Below are 18,880 nucleotides of genomic sequence, written 5' to 3' on the forward strand. Positions count from 1 at the left end.
TTCCGCACAACTAAAACCCCAACAAATGAAAACAAGAGAGGAGGACCATCAGAACAAGTCCTGGGACCACTAAACCCCAAATTTTCTTTTTTATTTTAGGGCTGCACCTGCATATGGGAGTTCCCGGGCTAGGGGTCAAATAGGAGCTGCAGCTGCCAGCCTACACCACAGACACAGCAACGTCAGATCTGAGCCACAACTGTGACCATAGCTTGGGGCAACGCTGAATCCTTAACCCATTGAGCGAGACCAGGATCGAACCCACATCCTCACAGAGACAATATCAGGTCCTTAACCTCTGAGCCACAGTGGGAACTCTTCCTCCATCTTTTTGTTCTATCCAGGCCTCAACACTTTGGATGAGACCCACCCACATCAGGGAGGGCAGTCGGCTTTAGCCAAGTCTATAAACTCAAATGCTAGTCTTATCTGGAAACACCCCCACAGACACACCCAGAAATACTGTTTAACCAAGTACCTGTGCATCCTGTGGTCCTGTCAGGTTGCTATATAAAATTAGCCACTTCACCCACTATGTGCAAGGCAGTTCTAGGTCGTGGAAATATGTCAGTTAAAAAAAAGAAAAAAATTCTGCCTAGAGGAGCTTCCATGGTGGGGGTGGGGGGTGGGGGGAGGTAGTGCAGATAGAAAAACAATAAATAAAATAAATAATTAAAATAGCAGGTTAAATGAAAATCAATGTCATGGAGAAAAATAAAGCAACAAAGCAGAGACACGTCAGAGTATTGAGTGAGGATTACATTTTTAAGTTTAGTTTCAAAATGTAATTTAAAATTTAATTTGCACTCATTTGATTAAAAATCTAAAGAGGGCAAGGAGAGACCCAGGGAAATATCTTGAGGAAAACTGTTCCAACAGAGGGAAGAGGAAGTGCAAAGGCCCTGAGGTCAGAGCATGATTTGCTTATTCAAGATATGGCAACAGTTACATCAGCCCAAACCTTCTGATTTATGCACAAAGCGGTTTGAATTGAATTTTTGTCACTGGCCATAAAGAGAGTCCTATTAAGATAGCTTCCTCATCACCCTGCAAGGAGCAAAGCCTTGCTCTCCTGGCCCCCACTGCCTGTTGCCTGTACCTCTCAGCACATTTCCTAGTCAGTGCTCACGACCTCTCACAGCTGCCTTTATTTTAATTCCGGTATTATTCAGAAATGTCATCCCATACATCCTATTTGCCAAAGAGAATACACTCACTCCCACCCTCGTGCTGATATGATCTCCCGTTTACGGATGGGGTCAGGAGAGTTCAGAGAAGATGAGTAATTTTTTCCAGGGCCACAATCCCAGGAAAAGTCAGCCGGAATCAAACCCAGGCTCGTCCACCTCCAAAACCTGAGTCTGTAGCCCTGCTAAAGGTTGAAGACACTAGGTACATACTTGGGAAAAACGTTAATGTCTTTGAGATTCATCTGTAATTTAACCAATTGCCTTTGAAGACAGCAGTGCCTTGAGTAATAAAGCTTCAGCCAGATACTCCATCAATCTCTCTGTGTACATTTTTCTTTTCTTTTCTTTCCTTTCCTGTCTTTCTCTCTCTCTCTCTCTCTCCCTTTTTTTTTTTTTTTTTTTTTTTGCTTTTTAGGGCAAATGGAAGTTCCCAGGCTAGGGGGCTGAATCAGAGCTGCAGCTGCTGGCCTACACCACAGCCATAGCAATGTGGGATTTGAGCCGCGCCTGCAACCTACACCACAGTTCACGGCAAGGCTAGATCGCCAACCCATTGAGCAAGGCCAGGGATGGAACCCGCATGCTATACAAATCTGGATACTAGTCAGATTTTTTTTTTTTTTTTTATTTTCCCACTGTACAGCAAGGGGGTCAGGTACTAGTCAGATTTTTTTCCACTGTGCAACGAGAACTCCCATACTTTTTTTTTTTTTTTTCCCCAGTGCTTGCAGCATGTAGAAGTTCCAGGGGCCAGAGATCAAACTTTGGTCACAGCCGTGTCAATCCTAGGTCCTTAACCCACTGAGCCACCAGGGAACTCCATCCATCACTTTATGTACAGGAACTCATTTCATTTCATAAACCCCTTGTAAGGCAAGGATTACTGCATCCATTTTCAGGTGGAAAAGGGAGGCTCCGATCATCCTGCTGAAACTTATGGGTCAGCCTGGTTGGTCTTTGGCTTGGTTTCTGGTTTCCACGTTTCCCTAATCCCTCTGAGGTCCGCAAGGCCCTATGCCCAGAGCTAAGCATTGCCAACAGCACACCTTTTCCAACCTAGGCAGATGGCCACACTGAGTTGAGACCCCCTGCAGCCCAGAAGCCCCTCTGTAGAGCCACTGTAGCCCCTACAGAAGATGCTGGCCCAGTGGGACTTCCAGCTTCCAACCCCAACTGGGAGCTTTGGACGTGGCTGTGCCAGGGTCGACACCCCACCCACCCTGCTCTGCACCCTGCAGTCCTGGGGGCCAGTCCTTCCCCATGATTTCAATTTCCACCATCTACACCCCCTGGCTGGGAGTCCCCATCAGCGTGGGGAGCCTGGATTCTCCGTACATCTAGAGGCAGTCATTTTGGCTTCTCAGCTGCAGCGTGAGCTTCTCAGTGTAGGGGCCAGGTTCGAGGCTCTCACTGATCCTCTTAACCCCTGAGAGACTTCCTGGCTCAATCAATATTCTTGGAGATGGTGTATTCGTTGCCCAGAGTTGCCAGGCAAATTGCCACAACTTGGTGGCTTAGAAGGACATTAATTTATCCTCTCACAGTTCTGGAAGCCACAGGTCGGAAATCAGGGTTGGTGCTCACGGGAGGTCCCGAAGGAGAGGCCGTTCCGTGCCCCCGCCCCACCGCCAGCTTCAGGTGGTTGCTGGCCATCCTCAGGTTATGGCCGTGTTGTTGAAACTCGGCCTCTATCCACTGGTGCTGAAGAGAAATGCGGAGACGGAATTTAGGATGAAGGAGAGAAAATAGCTTTATTGCTTTGCCAGACAAAGAAGGCCACAGCAGGGTAATGCCCTAAAGCCGGTGCCCTCTCTTGGGCGAGAACAGGAAGTGGTTTTATAGTTTGGGATTAGAAAATAGGGCTGCAGGAGTTCCCGTCGTGGCGCAGTGGTTAACGAATCCGACTAGGAACCATGAGGTTGCGGGTTCGGTCCCTGCCCTTGCTCAGTGGCTTAATGATCCGGCGTTGCCGTGAGCTGTGGTGTAGGTTGCAGACACGGCTCGGATCCCAAGTTGCTGTGGCTCTGGCGTAGGCCGGTGGCTACAGCTCCGATTCGACCCCTAGCCTGGGAACCTCCATATGCCGCGGGAGTGGCCCAAGAAATAGCAAAAAGACAAAAAAAAAGAAAAAAGAAAATAGGGCTGCAGAGAAGCATCAGGGTAGCGGCAAGCTTTCATTCTTCAGAGTTGGTGTTTAGGGAGTTGTCTTGGTGGCTCAGTGGGTTATGAACCTGACTAGGATCCATGAGGATGTGGGTTCGATCCCTGGCCTCCCTCAGTGGGTTAAGGATCTGGTGTTGCGGTGGGCTGTGGTGTAGGTCATAGATGCGACTTGGAGCTGGCATTCCTGTGGCTGTGGTGTAGGCTGGCAGCTGCAGCTCCAATTCGACCCCTAGCCTGGGAAGCTTCATGGTCCGCAGGTGCCGCCTTCAAAAGAAAATAAAAATAAAGTTGTTTCTTCTAGAATTAGAACATCTATGAACTCTCCCACATGGTAACGGGTATTGTGGCAATGGCGATGAGGATCCGGTGCTGCTGCAAGATGTGGCGGAGGCCAGCCGCTGCAGGTGCCACCCTATGAAAGAAAAAAAGACAAAAGCGGAGGAGGGAGAGAACTCGCTCCCTGCCTGACTCCTTGAGCTGAGGGGCTGGTCTTTTCTTGCCTGTGGACGAAGACTTACGTCTCCAGTTCTGATTTTGAGGCTTTTGCTCTCCAGATGGAACCTCACCACGGATTCTCCTGGGTCTGCAGCTCACCAACTATAGATCGTGCACTTCACAGCTCAGAAATGCACGAGCCGATTCCTTACAATAAATTTCTTCATTGCACATATGAAGAATATATGTGATATATAGGATATAGATTATGTATTTATGTATGTATAGGTACATATATATGCATGTGTCTGTGTATATGCATGTGTGTTTATATGTATTATGCATATGTATGTATGTGTACACACACACACACACACACGTCCTATTTGTTCTGTCTCGCAGGAGAATCCCAACATAGCAGCATTCAGTAGCTATTTGTAAAATGAGCAAACGACTGAATGCATGTAACTGGCTTCAGGCGTGGTTCCTTCAGGGTTCTACTCATTCTGTTTCTCTGTTCTCTGGTCTCTGTTTGATTTTGTTCTTCAGGCTAGAGGTCCCCTGCTGTGCCAGGTTCCCTTTCTCCTTATTTGGCCATGTCTGCCCCAGAGGTCTGGCAGAAACGGCCCAGGGAAGAATCTGATTTGCCTGGCATGGGCCCTCGTGCCCATCTCTGAACCAGTCGCTATAGTCAGTCAAATGCGATGAGTTCCCAATGGGCAAGAACGGAGAGGGAGCTAGGGAGACAAAAGAACAAACGTCCATAACAGAGGGCTTCCTGGAGGAGGCGGCCTTTGAGTCTGGCCTTAGAGAATGGTTAGGACTTGGCCATGATGTCGGGGCTTTTTACAACTGAATCCTATCCTCCTGTCCAGCCTCACCTCCTGCTCCTCACCCCCCTGCACCCTGTGATCCAGCCATTCCCTGCTTCCTAAGCCCAGTCCCTAACATTATTATTATTATTATTATTATTATTATTATTATTATTACTTTTAATGTCTTTTTAGGGCTGCTTTTGTGGCATATGGAAGTTCCCAGGCTAGGGGTCAAATTAGAGCTGTAGCTGCTGGCCTACCCCACAGCCACAGCAATGCAGGATCCGAGCCACATCTGCGACCTACACCACAGTTCACGGCAATGCCGGAATCCTTAACCCACGGAGCGAGGCCAGGGATCAAACCTGTGTCCTCATGGATACTAGTCAGATTTGTTTCTGCTGAGCCACCACGGAAACATCCCAGTCCCGGTTTCGACACTGCTATGCCTTTGTCCATCTTCCTGCCTATAGCTAATACTCCCTTATTTTTCAGAAACAAGGAGCATTCTACACACCCCTGAAGTGCCACAGCCCCTGACAAGGAAGAGGCACTCGGCAAATATCGTTGAGCGAAGTAATGAATGAGTTACTTTTAATCAACCAGTGGATAAAAATCCTTCTTCCCTTGGAGCTATCATAAGAGTCATATTTAGTGTTCTGCTGGGACCAGTGGGATGGGGGCCTGGAAGAAGGTGTCTACATGGTGCTGGGGCTCTGCAAGGAGGCCTTCCTGGAGGAGGTGCCGTGTGAAAAGGTTGGCTTTGCACAGCTGAGGATGAGTAGGGGAAGGTGAGTCCACAAGACTTGAAACAGGAATGTCACACGGTTCGGTCAAGGGCAGAATGGCAGGAAAGAGTCTTTCTTTGGGGTTAGGTATCAAGCTTGTGTTGGCCTTTGTTGAAAGAAAATCTCTCGGTGGGGAGATGGGAGGGGTTGAATTCCACCAGTGACCCTTCAGACAGGTCAGGAGGGAAAATGATACCCAGGACAACTACATTTTGAGAGAGGGGCAAGTGGACAGAAAGTTCTAGAACCCAGGGTAAGTTTCCAAGGCACTCCAGCTAAGTCAAAGGCAGAAGGGGATCCTAGGCCCTCGGGAAAGAGGTCCTAAGTGCTTATGCATATACGTATATATGTGTGTAGGCAAGGTGCACACTTGACAGTTTACAAAGGAATTTCCCATCTGTTATTTACCTGATCCTGGGTGGTAAGCATTCCCTTATTCAGCATATATTTATCAAGTGCCTCCTGCTGACGGTGATCTAAATGAACCTCCTTAACAAAGGACTGGGAGCCGTGCTGGGCCCTGGCAGGCCAGCAGTGCATGCTTGTGGTGTGGTGCTAGGAGTGGGGTTGATATAGCTGCTATTATCAGCATGAACTTGGCTTTGGACCAGACAGTGCACAGACAAGACATGTTCTCATGAGCCTCCCAGGCCATCAGGGAGAGGGACCTTATTCACCGATTATCTAACATAGTAAAAACTCTAAACATTTCAACTCAGATATTTGAAAAAAGGTGGCTTATTTATTATTGAGACCAATAGCCCGCATGTGCATGAAGTGTTTACTCAATCTTGTACCAGGCATAGCTTTAGGTATTTTACCTAGTTTAAATGTCACCCGAGGAGGCAGGTACTGTTATGAGTACCATGTAGCGGATGAAGAAACTGAGCCACAGAGAGGTTAAGTAACTTGCCTGAAGTCACCCAGCAAGCAAGCAATGAGACCAGAGTTCAAACTCAGTAGTCTGACTCCAGCATCTATATCCACCCCCTCTTTTTTTAGGGCCACACCTGTGGCATATGGAAGTTCCTGGGCTAGCAGTCATATCAGAACAGCTGCCAGCCTATGCCACAGCCACAGCACGGCCAGATCCAAGCTGCATCCATGACCGACGCCACAGCTTTCAGCAATGCTGGATCCTTAACCCATTGAGCGAGGCCAGATGGATACCAGTCGGATGCTTAACCCGCTGAGCCACAATGGGAACAGAATCTATTTCCTTGACTCTTGTGCTATATTACCTCTTGCTTGTAAGCCCCCTGCTCTGCGTGGGGGGGCAACTTAGATGAGCCAATTAATGGGATCGCAATATTTTCTCGTGCTTGTATCTCTGGTTGCGCACACACACACACACTTTGCCCTTACCGCTGTGCTTTCTCCTCTCCAGGATGGTACCCAGGTACAAGGGAGGAGAGAGGAGACAGGAGATGTGCCCCTGGATAGGACCAGCTGAAAAATATATTATTTAATAATTTTACAGGGAGTTCCCATCATGGTGCAGCAGAAACGAATTTGACTAGCATCCATGAGGATGCAGGTTTGATCCCTGGTGTCGCTCAGTGGGTTAAGGATCCAGCGTTGCCATGAGCTGTGGTGTAGGTCACAGACGCGCCTCGGCTCTAGCATTGCTGTGGCTGTGATGTAGGCAGGCAGCCACACCGCTGATTCGACCCCCAGCCTGGGAACCTCCACATGCCGAGGGTGCGGCCCTAAAAAGACAAAAAAATTTTTTTTCCGACCATTATGCAGTTTACAGCTACAACTGTGAATCTTGCTACGTAGGCCGACCAAGCGAGTCTAGAAGCTGGTCTTGTTGGTGAGGCAGGCCTCTGTGAAGGAGGGACTGGCACGATGAAGGGAAAACCACTCCAGGCCAAGGTGGTCCGAGAGAGGCCGACCCGGGAGTGGGACCAAACTGCGCCCACCGGCTCCTACTACCAAAGTCAGAGACCCAGAGGTGCCGCCCCAACAGCCCAAGTGGTTCTGGGACAGGACGGAGCACCTGCTCTAACTCGGAGCTCCCCCAACCCTAAGACTCCCCAGAGAAGCAAACCCTGGCTGCCCCACGAGCCGGCACAACTGTTTGCCTTGGCTTCTCTGGGCTGGGCTATGGTGACTAATTTTAACTGACCCTGCTGATTCATCGGGGACGGCGGAGCACCCCTCCCCCACCCCACCCACCGCGCCCCAAGCCACAACCACAGGGCCTGCTGAAGCGCGGCCAAAATTCTTCAAGTTCAAAGTCATTCCCGATCCAAGCTCCAAGCCCACATTCCAACCACAACCATGACCAATCCCTTGCACAGAATTTCTGACCCGGCTAAACGGATCTTCTCAGGGTTTCCTGACTATTCACAAGCATTCCTGCTTCCCTCTCTCTCTGACCACCCTCCAGCTCTCTATTCAGATGTCGCCTTTTCTTTTTTCTTTTCTTTTTGGCTTCTTCCTTGGCATGCAGAAGTTCCTGGGCCAGGGATCATCAAACTGGCACCACAGCAGTGACCCGAGCTGCTGCAGTGACAAGGCTGGGTCCTTAACCCACTGCACCACAAGGGAACTCCCTGCCTTTCTCATCATCACAGAGGGTGCTAGCCCTCGCCCCTGCCCCTCTCCCCATCACCCAAGTATTTTATCAGTGGTCATAAATCTTATCTGGAGGAGGGTGATCCAAACAACTTTAACAAATCCAGAGCATCTCTGGATCTGGCAGGTATTACAGCATGACTTATAGGAATATTTCATTCCCAGTTCCTCTTCCTCATCTCTCCACTAAATTATAAACCATTTTATCACCTCGGGCCATGAGTGTGGCCGACACAATACTGTGTGTCCCCCAAGCCCACTTCACTTCCCCCAGGTCTATGGAGATTTCATTCCCGCCTCGTGGCGGTGACCTGGCTATGGGATATGGCTGGAAAGGATGAGTCTCCCTCTCAGATACAGTCTTCTGCTGTTTACTTGCTGGATATGGAGGGATCAGTGGTCTCTGAAGTCCTTGGAGATGGAGGCTGGGTCCCTGAATCACTGTGTGGAGCAGAGTCCTCCCCCCAACTTGTACTGGATAGTGAGGTGAAGGAGAACTAGACCCATGCAGCCACCATGAAGACCTAATAAGGGAGTGCCCATCATGGCTCAGCAGAAAGGAATCTGACTAGTTTCCTTGAGGACACGGGTTCAATCCCTGGCCTCACTTAGTAGGTTAAGGATATGGCATTGCCATGAGCTATGGTGTAGGTTCTAGACGTGGCTCAGATCTGGTGTTGCTGTGGCTATGGCATTGGCCAGGGGCTACAGCTCCAACTCCAACTCAACCCCTAGCCTGGACACATCGATATGCAGTGGTGTGGCCATAAAAAGACAAAAAAAAAAAAAAAAAAAAAAGATCTAGTAAGCCACCGAGAGTTGGGGGCTGTTTGTTACAGCAGCTAGTGCTGTAATATACAAATGTACCCATATTTGTGGTTCAGCCCTCACCCAGGCCTGGTGCATAAGAAGTCTTGAACATTTGTCTTCACTTCCCACCTGGCTTCTCTCCCATCCCATCCTCCATAGGCAGACCTGACCCTGTCACTCCCCTCTCCATAATCTCTCAGGGCCCCCATCACCCTTGGAAGACTCCTTCTCCAGCTCCTCTTCCCCTTCCCAATCTTAAATGTTGGGGGTGTTCCTTGGGGTCCTTCTCTTCTCTGCTCCCCTCTGGGGCTCTCTGCTACTTCCACGACACTGACAGCTCAGCCCTGGCCCTCTGTTTGATGGGGCAAACTGAGCGCTTGGGACAAAGCTCCAAATGGCTAGATAAATCCAGGGTGTTCTGTGCTGCAGCTCCAGGAGGGGGTGGTTGTGAGGGCAAGGCATCTCTTAACGGGATCAGGGCATTAATTCTCAAGGAATAAGTCCAAGTCACGCTCAAGGAAAGAACAAGAATATCTCCTGTTGCCCAAAGGGTTTGTTTGTTTGCTTGCTTGCTTTTTAGGGCTGCACCTGTGGCATATGGAAGGTCCCAGGCTAGGGGTGGAATTGGAGCTGTAGCTGCTGGCCTACACCACAACTACAGCAATGTGGGATCTGAGCTGCATCTGTGAGCTATGTGTCTACACCACAGCTCACAGCAACACCTGACCCTTTAACCTGCTGAGTGATCAAACCTGCATCTTCCTGGATACGAGTCAGATTCCTTTCCCCTGCACCACAACGGGAACTCCCCAAAGGGTTTTTTAAGAAAGAAATTACTCTTTGCTGGGGTGAGTTGTGTTTAATATTTGAAAGACTGGGGGAGGGGGCCGCTGCAGCCTGGGACTGTGGGTGGATCGTTCACTTTATTTCCAGGCTTCCACTGCCCTGTCCCGGGAAGCAGACCCCATGGCCTCCTTCCTGGAAGAGATTTCAGTAGCTAAGACCTGGGCTTTGGTTGTTTTTAAAAGGAGGGGAAGAGGAATTTGGAAAGGAGTGGGCGGAGAGGGTAGGGGACACTGCTGCAAGATGCTGGAGAGAGACAAAAGCAGCAGGGGTGAGGTGGGACCGCCCAGGGGGGCCCTGCCTTCCTTCTTCCCCTGCGAGGGTCCGCCAACCGGAAGTAACCCCCTCTGTGCCTTCTCCACGCCCCTTGGCTGCCTTGGGGAAAGCAGGGGTGTGGCCTTGGGGATGCTGGGCCGGGGAAGGGTGCAAACGCTGGAGAAACACGGCCACCACTTCTCGGATGCCACCTCGACAGTGCAAGCCTCGGGGATGCTTGTGTATCCCTACGCTTGCTGGACAGATGACCCACGGACGCTCCAGAAGCCGCTGTCCCAATGGAGACTCATTCTCTACCCCCTCCTCCCGGGTACCCTGACCTCCTTAGTACATAGCGCCACCAGCTGTCCAGCCACGTCGCCAGAACCTCAGCTCCACCTACCCGCGCGGGCTCCCAGCTCCCACCCCCGCCCCACCCCGACCCGGGCTCTTCCTCCCCTCCCCTGCAGAGACCCCCCCCCTCCTCCTTTCCCCTCCTCCCTGACTCTCCCCCGCCCCAGACGTGGGCTCCACAGCGGGCTCTTCAAGATCTCCCTTCTGTGGTTTATAAAAACCCAGTCATCAGGACAGAGCTTCCCTAGAGGAGGTGATGAAGCTGGAGACGGACCTGCAAGGAGCATTCGGGAAGTTTTGGGGGGTGATGGTAATTCTGATAGGAGTTTGGGTTACACGGGTGTATGAATTTATCAAAATTCAACCAGAGTCCCCTTGAGACGGGTGCATTTCTATACATTTTACGTCAAAAGGAAAAAAAAACACAGACAAAATCGAACTCTCCTTAATGACAGCCATGCCGAAGTGTTAAGGGGAAGTGGATGGACGGTGGTCTGCAATTTCCTTTGAAATGCCACAAAAATAAGAAATATTGGATGCATGGAGAGACGGAGAGAAAGGAGAGAAAACTGGTTTAGTAAGACGTCAGTGGTAGAATTTGGGGGGTGGGTATGCAATGTTCATTCCAAAATGTTTTCAACTTTGCTGCATGTATGAGAATTTTCAGAATAAAATGTTGGGGAGAGACATCTCCTGCCTCGACACCCCCCTCCCCCATTACGTTATTCCCATCAGCAGCCAGGGTGGTGTTTCTAGGACAGCATATGCCCCACCGCCTCCTGAGCGGGTTGGTCTCTGGCTGCTTCGCTGGCTGCTTCCCCCATCACCCCCTCCCTCACCTTTTCCACTACAAAAACACCAAAATATTTGCACCTGCCCTTATCTTTACATGCGCTTTGTAACTCCAATGACATAAATTTCTAGTTTTCATCCAATGTACATTTCCTCCTTCTTCCTAAGTAACAGAAGTAATTTTAACCTGGGGATATGGCCATAGAGAAATATACACCACATTTCCCTGCCTCCCTGCAGAGAGGTGTGGCCATATGATGTGCGGGAAGTAGTGAGCACAACTTCTGGAAAGTGTCCCTAAAGGTAGGGGGCACAAGCTTCTTCATTCTTTTTGCCTTCCTGCTGGTTGGAATGATGATGTGATGGCTGGACTCAGGCAGCCATCTTGGGTCAGGAGGTGGAGGCTGTGTGTGTAATATGGCAGAGCAATGAAGTAGACTGAGGCTGGGTCCCTGATGTGTTGTGTGCCCTATCAGTCCTGGACCTCCATCCCTGGACTTTTTTTGGCTGTGAGCACAACATGTGGAAGCTCCCAGACTAGGGATCAAAGCCACACCACAGCAGTGACAATGCTAGATCCTTAACCTACTCAGCCACTAGGGAACTCCTACCTCTGGACCTCTATATGAAAAAGAAATGGATATTCTCTTGCTAAAGCCATGTTATTTTGGATTTTCTGTCACCCACAACCAAACCTAGTCCTAACACACCAACTTCTACATCCTTGAATGTTTTGGTCCTTGTGCCAGGAATATCCTTTCCTCACTTTGCTCTTAGCCAACCCGTATTGCTCCTTCAAGTCCCTACATAGACGTCACCTTCTCTACGACACGTCCCTTGATGGAATTCCTTTATTGCTCGATTGAGCAATTACTGTGTGCCAGGCACTACACTGAGTCCGGTCCAGGCACTCTCTCTTTTCGTCCTCACGATGACACTTGAGATAAGTAATTATTTACAAAGTTCCCATTTTACAGATACAAATATCAAAGCCCTGGGACCGGCCGATACTTTCCCTGGATCCCAAACGTAATACATGGTGGAGCCAAGCCTCAAATCCAGGTGTGTGATTCCAAAGCCTTTAAGCCTGTGCTGAACTGCCTCTGTCACTGCCCTTATCACAAGGTGCCATCATTATCCGTTTACACATCCCTCCCTCTCATCACCCCTAAAGCTCAGGGACAGCGAGGTATTCACCCTGCTCTCCCTGGGGCGCAGCACAGAGCCCGGTCCAGGTGTGCACGAGTGTCTGTGGAACAGAGCTGTCCACTCTAAGTCCCCTACCCTGGTTCTGCTGCGGGAGGACCGCTCTAGCGTCCCTTTCTCCTCACGTCCTCTGCATCCCCTGGGCTCGCACCCGTGGTTCGTTACTTTGCTTAGGAGATTCTCACACATTAAGGTCCGGCCCGGTCGTGATCTCTGCCAACAGGTCTTCTCCACGTGGACCTTGAGCTGCCTTCTCACCCCCGTTGCTCTTTGTTCATCCCTTTGCTGTGCTCTGAACCCCCCAGGGGTGTTTCCTCCACTCGGTTTTGAGTCCCTTGAGGGCAAAGACCATGGCTTATGTACCTTGTCATAACTCAGAAAGCCGTTCCTGGTCGGTGCCATGAATATAAAGATGGGAGAAGACCCCGGGCCAGGCTACGCGCCGGCTGGCTGGCTGAACAAAGGGAGGCCGTGGGAGGGGCGGAGCCAGGGATGAAGGGCGTTTCTCCTCGCCGCCGCTAGATGGCAGCAGGGCCTCCTGATTGTCTGCCTCCCAACAGGCTGGTTTTGCCTTCACCTCCAGGAAGCCAGGAGCCGGGATGGACTCAGTTCAATAACGCACACAATTCAGAGAGCGTATTGACCTGGCCCTTTGCTAGGGGCTGTGAGAAAGGTGAAAGGGGGAAAAGGAAAGATCCAAAGTTAGGCCATGTCGTCGCTGTGAAACCGGACTGTTTGGTTTTGAGTTTCAGGGTTGATGTTTCCTAGCTGTGTGACCTTGAGCAACTGAACCTCTCTGTGCCTCAGTCTCCTCTTGTGCAAGGGGGGATGGAGGGGGCTTATGAGATTTTGTATCTATCCTGAAACATGGTACATCAACTCTTCTTCCATTTTTAAAGGTTCCTATCAAAAAGGACTGCTGGGAGGGGAGCTGTGAGGGCAAGTGTGTCTGTGGCTTTTGCCCTCCGGAGGAAGCTCACAGGGTAGAAATGAGGGAAGCAGAGAAAGATGAGAAGGATGCACCCACGTTGGAACCCAAGGCAGAGGGGTGGGTAAGAGGGCACACCTGCTAGGAAGGGGGTGGTTCGGGAGAGGGGGGAGATTCCTGGGGGTGCTGTTTCTGTGAGATGGGCCAGGAGGGGAGGGAGGGATGATTGATGAGGGAACGGGGCTGTGGAGGTGGGGCTGGGCTCATCCCAGTGGCAGGTGGGTGGCAGGGCTGGAAGAGGGACACCAAGCTCAGAGGCTGGGGGGATGGGCGGAGGGGAAGGAAGGCTGAAGTCCCGGGGCCACACCTGTTGATGGGGATATTGGGACCCCAGTATCCCTGCCAGGCCTCCTCCAATAAGCCCCTCTGGGCCTGCAGGGAGAGGAGGAGCCTTGCCATATAAACTGTATTTTTAGCTCCCTGTGTGTCTCCCCAGCTGCTATAAGACACCTCTCCCCGCCCCCAGCCCGCGGCTTGGCTGGAGGTTCCTGTCAGACAGCTGGGCAAAGGGGCGCTGTGGTCAGTACAATGGCTGCTGGGGGCCGGGAGGAGTGGGTGGTGAGGCCCCAGTCGGGTCTGGGGCCAGCGGGGGTAGGGGATGGGGTCCGGCCGCCCTGTCGATGGCCTCAGCAGGTCCTGCAGACTCCCGGCCCCAGCCCTGCTCTGGGACTGGCCTGGCGCTGGTCCAGGAGGCAGACTCTGCCAGGAAGGAGCCAGCCAAGTTGGGGGCGAGAGGGAGGCACTGCCTGGGCAGGCCTCCAAAGGGGTGGCTCCCAGGAAGAGGAGGAGGAGGAGGAAGGGAGGTGGCCGAGGTTGAGGGGGCCCACAGCTCTGAAGGTCAAAGTGCTCTTTCTTCCCGTATTTGGTCCCCCATGACGGAGTCTTAAAGCGTAACACCCCCCCCAGCCCCAAGATTCGGTGGGGGGAAGTTGGCTGCATCAGCGCTCATGAATACCCAGGTCCCCTGGACCAGATTTGTGACCTTTACTTTATTTCTTTTATTTTCTTTTATTTTTTTATCTATCTTTTACGGCTGCACCCACAGCATGTGGAAGTTCCCAGGCTAGGGGTCGAATCAGAGCTGTAGCTGCTGGCCTGCACCCCAGCAATGCAGGATCCGAGCCTCATCTGTGACTTACACCACAGCTCACGGCAACGCCAGATCCTTAACCCACTGAGCGAGGCCAGGGATCAAACCCATGTCCTCGTGGATACTAGTCAGGTCCATAACTGCTGAGCCACAAGGGGAACTCTGGGTTTGTGACCTTGAGCAGCGAGGACCTGGTGCTCAAACCTGTGTTGGGGGGAGGGAGGGTGGGAGTGGCACTGGGTGCCCTTACTAGAGAATTCTTTCTGTGTCTGTGAGTGATGAGAGGCGAGAGTCGCCAGATACTGAAGCTGGAGTACTGGCCTTTTCCCACTAGACAGGCTCCTGGCTTAGCTGGCCAGCGGAGGGTGCTCAGTTAAAGCCCTGGGGGTGTGTAGTCTGAGCAAGAAGATTCTTAAGTGAGACTGAAGCTTCCTGTTAGAGACTCAGCTGGTCGTCTCTGTCCCCAAGGAGCCAGCAGAGCCAGGACAAGGGAGCGAGCATGCAAGAAGGCACGTTTTGGTTTGATGTAAAGATGCATCTTTAAAGCTTTCGGTAGTGAGCTCACTGCTCCTAAGAGTATTCAAGCAGATGCTAGATGGTGATCTGCAGAGAGAATTCCTGCATGTAGTGGGAACTTGGATCAGAGCCCCTAGAAGGCCTCTGTTAGCTTTAAAATCCCATGGCCCTATTCTAGATTTCTCTGGCTTTCTGACTCTGGAATCTAGAACCCAAGTTTCCAGAGTGGTGAAAGTTGAAGCCTTTGGCCCTCTAGAGTTTTTTCTTAACCTTGCTAGAGGCTTATAAATTTTCTTGATTGTTTCAAAGGAACAGATTTTAGTTTACTTGATTTTTTCCTATTGATTTCCTGTTTTTAGTGTCTTTGATTTCTGCTCTAATTTTTATTTCTTTTCTTCTCATTTTGGATTTGTTGTGGTGGTGGTGGTCTTTTTAGGGCTGCACCCTCGGCATATGGAGGTTCCCAGACTAGGAGTCAAATCAGAGCTGTAGCTGCCGGCCTACACCACAGCTCATAGCAATGCCAGATTCTTAACCCACTGAGCGAGGTCAGGAATCGAACCTGTGTCCTCATGGTTCCTAGTCACGGCGTTGCTGTGAGCTGTGATGTGGGTTGCAGATGTGGCTCGGATCCTGCGTTGCTGTGGCCATGGTGTAGGCTGGTGGCTACAGCTCTGATTGGACCCCTAGTCTGGGAACCTCCATGTGCTGCAGGTACGGCCCTAGAAGAGGCAAAAAGACAAAAAAGAAAAAAAGAAAAAAATCTACAATATGAAAGGGAGAAGGAGGAGGGGGCAGATCTCACTCTGTGGGGTCCAGTTCTGCTCTGATGAATGTCACAATAACCCACCGGTGTGTGTGCGTGCCTGTGTTGCATGTACGTGATGTGCAGCTGAAGAAAGTTTTGCACGAAGAGACAGCCTGACTTTCCTATTCTGTGCCTTTCTAGTTTCCCTGCCCCGGCTATTTGAAGGCTGTCACAGGGATGGATAATTATAGCCCCCAAACAAAGCTGGTGACTCCAGGTAGCCATAGCAACCGCTAGGTACCGCCAGTTCTGTTGTAGAGATGTGTTAAGTACAAACAGATGCTGGTTCCTTCCTATTAGCTTAAAAGGTAAAACTTAAAAGGTTCATCAACTTCAAAGCCACAGGTTTCCATGAACTTGCCAGTTAATAGGGGTGCCCGCCAAGGGGGTGACAGCTTCATATTAAACACTTGAGTGCTGGTAACAAGTTGTTGAGATTTTAAGGACTCAGGCTGTCCCCAGACAACTCAAGAGGCTGGAGATGAAAGGCTGAGGATTGGGGTTTCGGATTTAGCTTTGCCTCTTAGCAGCCTGGGGGCAGGTGCATAACCTGCCGAGCCTTTGTTTCTGTGCAGCCAGGGGTGATGATCCATCGACTGGCCCTGTGAGACCCTCGGAGTCACTCCGAGGTCCTCAAGAGGGCATCAGCTAGAGGGTGTTTGAAAACGGCATGGCCAGGGCTGAAGATTTAGATCAGAACCTAGTGATGATTTTTTCAGTGGTGTCACCGAAGGGCCACCAGGGCTGTGACCAGTCAGGGCAAGGGGGGCAGGGGGCTGCAGCTCCTGGCTGCCTCCTCCCTTCCTTCTTCTTCTTCTTTTTTTTTTTTTTTTTTTTTTGCCACCCCCAAGGCATATGGAGGTTCCAGGTTAGGGGTCAAATCAGAGCTACAGCTGCTGGCCTACATCACAGCCACAGCAATTGGAGATCTGAGCCCTGTCTGCCACCCACACCACAGCTCATGGCAACACCAGATCCTCATTCCATGGAGCAAGGCCAGGGATCGAACCTGCATCCTCAGGGATCCTAGTCGGGTTTGTTGACTGCTGAGCCACGAAGGGAACTCCCCTTCCTCTCTTCCTTCTGCCCTCCCCTTCTCCGCTGCTGGGCTCACCCTCTAGCAAGTAAGAACTGAATCCTCAGCAGATGTTCTCCCAGTTGCCTTGCCCTTTGACCCTAGGCTTGGACAGAGGAGGCCCTCAGTACCAGGCTGGCGAACGAACAAATGAGTGAATGCTAGCCCCCGAGAAAAGCCCCCTGACATTTAGCTACTTATTTTGCTAATGTGTCGTCCACTGTGAAGGCTGGATGGCTTCTGGAGGTTGACCAGCTGGGCCTCCTGGGTTAACATGGAGCCTCACGTGTAATTTTAGAAGTATGTTGTCCAGAAGGGGTGCCTGACTGCAGCCTGTGTGCCTCTGGGCTCTTTGGGTTGTCAGGAATCAGCTGATGCAATAAATAAACGGGGCTCACTCAAGGATACACAAGGGGTCACACAGGAAGTGGCAGCCGGTGGTAATCCTCCAATTGCAATTGGAGCTGACTTCACAGAGACTGGAATGGAGACCCAAGGTTGCGCTGGGTCTTACCCGGTTGGGGGTTCTTACCCAGTGCTGGCCATGAAACCTTCTTTGACCCTGCATTCCCCACCACCCAGCCAACTGCTGCTGGTCACCCCTGTTTCACATTTCAAAGCAGGGATCTGATTAGTGGAGTTAATAGACATTGGCTATTGACGGAGCCCTGCCATTGGCTGCCTTGGGTTAAGTCCTAGCCCGTGTCCAATCAGCTGCAGGTTTACGGGGAGGACAGGACTCAGGGCTGGGGCAGGGCAGTTATCTTTAGCAAGAGCTGTACACTGTGGGGCGGCATAACTGACATGTCTGAAACAGACCCAGGAGGGCCAGGACACCTGCTCATCCTTTCTGAGTCTCATGGTCCACAGCGGCAGGGTGGGATGATGCGCGTGACTTTTCAGGGACCTTGTGGAGACGAGATGTAATTCTGCCCAAGGAGGCACTTCGTAAACTCTTAACGTTCTGTGCAGACCTTGATCAGAGCACTAAATAAACTGTACCCTAAATTCATTTCTCTTACTTATCTCTCCAGGAAACTGAGTTTCTTGAACACCAGGAAGTGTTTTATTTGGTTTTGTGTCCTCAGCAAGTATCACAGTTTCTCACACACACAGTAGGTACTCAGTAACTGTGTGTTGGACAGATGGACAGATGGTGGATGGGTGGGTAGATGGATGAGCGATGGATGATGGGTGGGTGGGTAGATGATGAGTCGGTGGATAAATGATGGACAGATTGATGGATGATAGGTGAGTGGATAGACAGATGAAGCATGGATGGAAGGATGGATGGATAGATGGATGGAAAATAAAGGCCAATCATCCTTCACTTGCCTTCCTTGCAAGGCCATCCCTCTTTTTTTTTTCAATGAACATTTATTCAGTTCAAAATTGGTACACACACTGTGTAAGGCCCAAAGGTTACACAGATGAATAAAACAAAGCTCCTGCCCACATGAAAAGTAAGATGTTCAGGAGCACACATTCAGGGCCTGACTTCCTGGGTTCAAATCCCAAATCTTCCATCAACTAGCTGTGCAACCATGGCAGCTTTCCCTAACTTGCCCTCCATGCGATGGGGGTGACGGCCATTTTTAATCAACCCCATAAGGCTATTGGGGTCTAAAGGAGTCACCAAATGTACAGCGCTTGGAATAGGGCCTGGCACCCGGCAAAGTCTCTGTGCATATTGGCTGCCATGATACTAAGCCAGGAGCTGGTATGGAAACAAAGACATCTAATGTGATGCGGTGAGCAACAGGAACGCACGCAAGCAGATGGAAAGAGCAAGCAATTAATTGTGCCTTGAAGGTTATGACAAGCAAAACTTTTCAGAGGGAAATGTTTGAGCCAGGCCACTAAACCAGGAGTTTTCTGGGTAGGGTGGGAAAATCCAGGCTCCAAGAGGTTATGATTCTGACTGGGTTCACCCAGCTCTAAGCAGAAAACCATCTAGGCCCCTTCCCACTGGAATGACAGGTGAGGGCAGAAGGTGGGCGAAGAGACTCCTACAGGGCCAGCCGGGGTGCCTGCTGTCCAGGCTTAGAAACATGACAGGTCCTCTTGAGAAGGATGACAGCAGGGGGAGTTGGGTTTCAGGCCGTTGGCATTGGCCTCGGTGGTGCCCTTTCTGTTGGCCTCGGAGAGTCCAGACAGTGGCCCAAGCTC

At 50.9% G+C, this 18,880-nt stretch overlaps 1 long non-coding RNA gene across 1 annotated transcript in view; it reads right to left on the reverse strand.

Moving 5' to 3' along the window:
- LOC146403139 (uncharacterized) overlaps positions 1 to 12,694 on the reverse strand; it is a 24,583-nt gene extending 11,889 nt beyond the window's left edge. Inside the window, exon 1 of the long non-coding RNA XR_014803087.1 lies at positions 12,313 to 12,694. This is a non-coding gene — a long non-coding RNA (uncharacterized LOC146403139). The remainder of the gene's footprint in view (positions 1 to 12,312) is intronic.
- Between the last annotated feature and the right edge of the window lie 6,186 nt (positions 12,695 to 18,880).

Source organism: Sus scrofa, chromosome 5, assembly GCF_054392235.1.
Source record: "Sus scrofa isolate SSC_HxYL_T2T_F1_AM1 chromosome 5, Sscrofa_HxYL_maternal_Yorkshire_Landrace_v2.0, whole genome shotgun sequence".
In the NCBI taxonomy this organism is placed as follows: domain Eukaryota; kingdom Metazoa; phylum Chordata; class Mammalia; order Artiodactyla; family Suidae; genus Sus; species Sus scrofa.